Here is a 5,005-nt window from a genome sequence, read left to right on the forward strand (position 1 = left end):
TACGTATATGTGAATTAATCTATAAATAAAACCCGCCAAGTCCATTTAGAATCAGAATGTTGTTTATATACATGAGGGGGCTCATCCCTGGGGAAGACTAATCCTCATCTCACAGTAATCATTAACTGCCTGCAGTTCTTCATCCAGGGGTGATTTTCCCACCCATGTTGACATGCCAACTGTTACTGTCATTGTTTATGTCTTGTTTAGGCAGCCATATTTTTTGAGATTTCATGCCTGCAGCTTTACTTTCACATATAGAAGACACAATCTTTAAAAAAAAAAAAGTTTATGTATTTTTATTTATCTCTATTCAGACACACACCAGAAGCATGCATCAGATCTCATTACAGATGGTTGTGAGCCACCATGTGGTTGCTGGGAATTGAACCCAGGACCTCTGGAAGAGCAGTCAGTGCTCTTAACCTCTAAGCCATCTCTCCAGCCCTAGAAGACACAATCTTAAAGCAGACATCCTGCTTCTCTGGGTCTTACAGCCTTTCCATCCTCCCTTCTATGATGCTTCCTGAGACTTGGGCCTACGGGCTGTATTGTAGATTTATCAATTGGAGGTGGGTACCTGATAATCAACAATTAAGTAAATAAGTAAGTAAATGAATGAATAAATAAGACATCAAGGATTGACTTTAAGAAGACAGAAAAAGGCAGAGAGATAGAGCCTTAGAAAGAAATTTCTTCTATAGAAATGAAAATTGGGGTTGGTAATATATGTGCTATTGAGTAGTCTAGAAGACATTTAATTGTCTTGGTTTTTTGCCATGGTATCACCTCTAAAAGAACCAAGAAGACTTAGTTTTCCATGCAACTCATCATTTAAGAACGTTCTAGATCACGAATTTCCCAAGAGCATATGGGAAATACCTTAAATGATGGGCTGCTGTCCTATAGAATGTAATTCAAGTGTTTCTTCTATGCCCATCACACAGGCTTGGAGGCAGGCGTAGTAGCTCCCCTCTGTCAGACCGTTCGTCCAAACACATTGAGCAGCTTGGGTTCCCATCATCACAACTTTAGGTCCTAGTTTCTACAAGGCAATACAGGCATCATTCTATTAAGCCTGAAGCTGAAACTGTTGCCTGGTCATTTTAAGCTCCTCATCCTGCTGCACCAAGAGGTTACTGTAGTCACTGTTCTGATGAAACTTCATTGTTAAGGAGAATTAGTTTATTGCTACTTGACAATGGTGATCAAACCTATCCCAGATATGGAGGACCAACTCCGTATCCCTCCTATACACAGTTATAATGCTTTATGCAAAGCCATGGTAACTCAGTAAATACATAGATCACTGGGCTTAGAACAGGGCTTATTCTACCAGGTCAAAATGCCAACCTTCTGATGTGCTGAGGAGTGGATGGTGAAAAAAGAGGCTATAATTGTTGATCTTGGTCCCAAGGCCAGCTTCTGAAGAGGCTTGCCTTGTTTCTAGGAAGTTAGGTTCTGAGGAAACCATCCCAAGTTGAAAATTTCATTAAGTCCAACTACATGGAAACTAGTCTTCCGGATTTCATAGCTCTGTTTCCCCCAACTAAACAAGCTTAACAGAAGTTAAGTTGTAAAAGTTGTTAAGTTGTAAAACAAGCTTATTAGCTAATAGTTGTGCATGACATCCATAACAAATCCTATTGTATGATAAAGTGCTAAGTACCTCATATTGTTTCTTGAGTGCAGCGCACCTTACATTGGATAGCTGAGGTGGAACTGTTGCCTTACCTAGCAGCTAGTGAGGGAAGATTCTGCTTGCTATATAGAGCTAGCTTGGGATATCAAGAACAGTATTGCTTTTGCATTGATGTAAAGTTATGTTAAATTTGGCGGCTGGTTTTTAACTGAACAGAGCAGTCTCCATTCCCCACAGGATGTGTAGCAGTCTACATTGAAAGAACAAGAGTCCTTATGACATTTCAATCAATCTACTCTACAAACATCTGATTTACATGCAGGTCTCCAGGAGAAATTCATACTAAGAGTAACACAAAACAAAAAGGGAGCTATTTCAAAGGTCTAATTTAGCTCAGAAACTTAGCCAAATGTAATTTACTCTCAGGTCAGTTATAAAAAAAAATTGTTTATGTTATAAATGCGCAGATTGGTTTCTGCCAACGTGGAGAGGGTACCTGCTTTTTTGTTTTCTTCACTATTCTCAGTTAGTTGACTGGCACTGTACTGTGATCCTGGGGGAATCTACAGAAACCAAGCATCCAACATCTTCTTCTCTAAGCTTTTATTGAGGCCACACAAAGTCTCCAGACTGTGATATATGGCCCCTTACCAAGCATACCCAGGGTACTGTGTGAACAAACCTGTGTGTGAATTCAACCGGTCACCAGTTTGCAGTGTGATTATGTACAACCTCAACCAACTCTCTGCTTATGAGGGTTCTTGTGTGTAAATATATGACTACCTTGCATTCATTTGTCCCACAGATATTTGTTGCTTTCTTGCTTCATGTTACTGTTGGGGGGACCAGAGCTGTAAGGTTGAGGGGAAAACAAAGAAGGATCAAGCTAAAAAACCAAACTAAACCAAAATCCTAAATCACAACATCAAAGCAGAAACAAAACTGATCCTCAGTAAACCTACTTAGTGCATTACTTCTGTTGTTAGACACTTTGGGGCCTAGAGATCTACTGTAAACCTACTCGGTGCATTACTTCTGTTGTTAGACACTTTGGGGCCTAGAGAGCTACTTTACAGAGTTGTGGTGAGAATAAACTGTGATTCTGAGAAAGCAGAAGGCGCATTGTACATGCTTCAAAAATGCTAGAGACTGTGATCATGTCTTGCAGAGCTAGACCTGTAGCACTAAAATATAACACGTACAAACAGCAGAGGAGGGCAGAGAAGGTAACTGGGATAGTAACCGGGATGCCTGAAATAGGCGGGGCAGCTGGGTACAGTGTAGTAACAGGATGCTGACAAAATATGGGCATCGTAAAGGACATAAAAGGGGGTGGGGGTGTGAATGGTTTGGGTCTGGGCTAAAGGACAAATGGAAGGAGAAGTTCAGGAATCCTGCAGGAGGGATCCTGGGTCTCTACATAGGAGCTGTGGTCTGCTAGAAGGATGCAGCCATATTCCAATGATTGAGACGAAAGGGGTCAAGAAATCTTACCATCATCCTCCTTTGAAACTTCCTGCTGGTGCCTCTACTGGTACAACCCACCCAAGAGCTGGAGGTCCAATAAGCCCACTCGTGCATATCGTCAGGGTCAGCCTCCTGGGGTATGCTGGAGGCCAAGAGGGTACAGTCTGAAAAGGCATTGTGTCTGAGGAGGCAAACGACTGTTTGGCTCTGGTTCATGGTGCCTGCCTTTCCTATGCTCCTCACATCTCCCATGCAGCCTGTACAATTGCCCCACAAGATAACATGCACAGTCAGCAGAGCAGGACTACATGGCGTGACGAATCAGAGACCCGTTGTTTCTGGCTATTCTGATATTCATTCCCTTCCTCCTTTTTTTTTTAGCAACATTTATTCTTGGTTAACACGCACATTTTGGGTACTTCCCACAGTTCCTTTGTCAAGTTGTGCCATTTGGTTCTTGTATCTGTGTTCCAGAACAATTTCTTACTGGGTGGGTCATATCATTTTGATATATGGCCACATACATGCAATGTTAGGTATATGTTAAAGTTATGATAATATCATCTCAGAGTCACACATGGGTCAAATGACAATGATAAAATGCTAACAGTGCCCAGAGTGTGGGCTTCAGTGTCAGTATCATGTGATCATGATCAAAGTACCTGACAGAAACAGCCTGAGGGAGAAAAGGTTTAGTTTAGCTCTCAGTTTCATTGGGACTTCAGTCCATCATGGAGGCCGGGAGGTGTGGCCCAGTCAGTGGCGGTGGGCATGCGAGGCAGTGGCGGTTCACATTTGTACAGACCAGGGAGCAGAGTGAGAAGGCTGGAGACCAGGAGGCAGGTTGTAAACGTCAAAGGCCTGCACCTACTGACCTGATTCTGCGACCCAAACCCACTTCCACAAGGCTTCATAGCATCTTAAAATAGTGCCACAACCTGGGGACTAAGTACGCAAAATATGAGGCTGTGAAACACATCCCAGGTTGGAATCAGCAGGGCTAGTGAAGGGTGGTGAAGGCGTTGAGCATAACCTTATCACTGATTGTCTGGGTATGGGGAAAGCATTCACAGCAGGCGGTCCAAATCCAGCCAGTCAGAGCCAGATGTGGGCACCCTGCTGGTAAGACAGGGATAACAAGCCCTATAGCCTTTGTTAGTAGGGTTGCCCAGAGATGCTGAAGGTAGCTTAGAGAACAGCACAGTTGGAGGTGTAGATACCCCCAACTTAGCCCATTCTACCAGGAATCCTACTGATTTTGAAACTTGAGTCTCACAGCCTAGGAATTCCTCAGTCCTCAGACCAGGACATCTGGTCATCCAGACTGGAAAGTGAGAGTGTGTCCTGTTGACATTAATGGAGTTCTCAGATCCAGCCCTGTCTGTGAACTTTCACTGGTTTCAAATAGGTTCTCAGGAACTAGCTCCTCTGGGAACAAAGACATCTGTGTGCCCCGCCCCCAGCCAGTTCTTGGGGGTTTTTTGATCTTTGAGATGAGTAGCTGAATATTTTTCACATTCTCCTCCAGTCTTATAAAAGCTATGTATTTGTATCAGGCTAGCCTTGCAACCTCCCCTTCTTCCAATTAGCCATAAAAAAAAAAAAAAAAAACCAAAAACCCAACAACAACACCCCCTCTTCCAAACAAAGAAGAAAAGAGCAAATCTGTGCAGAGTGTTCCGAGATGCAAGCAGTGAGTCCGAGCTGATTTTATCAGCTTGTAGCTCATCTTTACCTAGATGAAAGCAAGGGCCATTAAAATATCTGCTTGGAATTTTTTTATATGAGACCAAGGCTGAAACACGGGGCATGAAATGCTATTTATTCTGCTTGTAATGCTCAACAGCCGAGAGCCTTCAAGAAGTTGTTCCCAGGAGGAACTATTCTCAGGGCTGA

This window comes from Arvicanthis niloticus, chromosome 13 (genome assembly GCF_011762505.2).
Source record: "Arvicanthis niloticus isolate mArvNil1 chromosome 13, mArvNil1.pat.X, whole genome shotgun sequence".
Lineage (NCBI taxonomy): Eukaryota > Metazoa > Chordata > Mammalia > Rodentia > Muridae > Arvicanthis > Arvicanthis niloticus.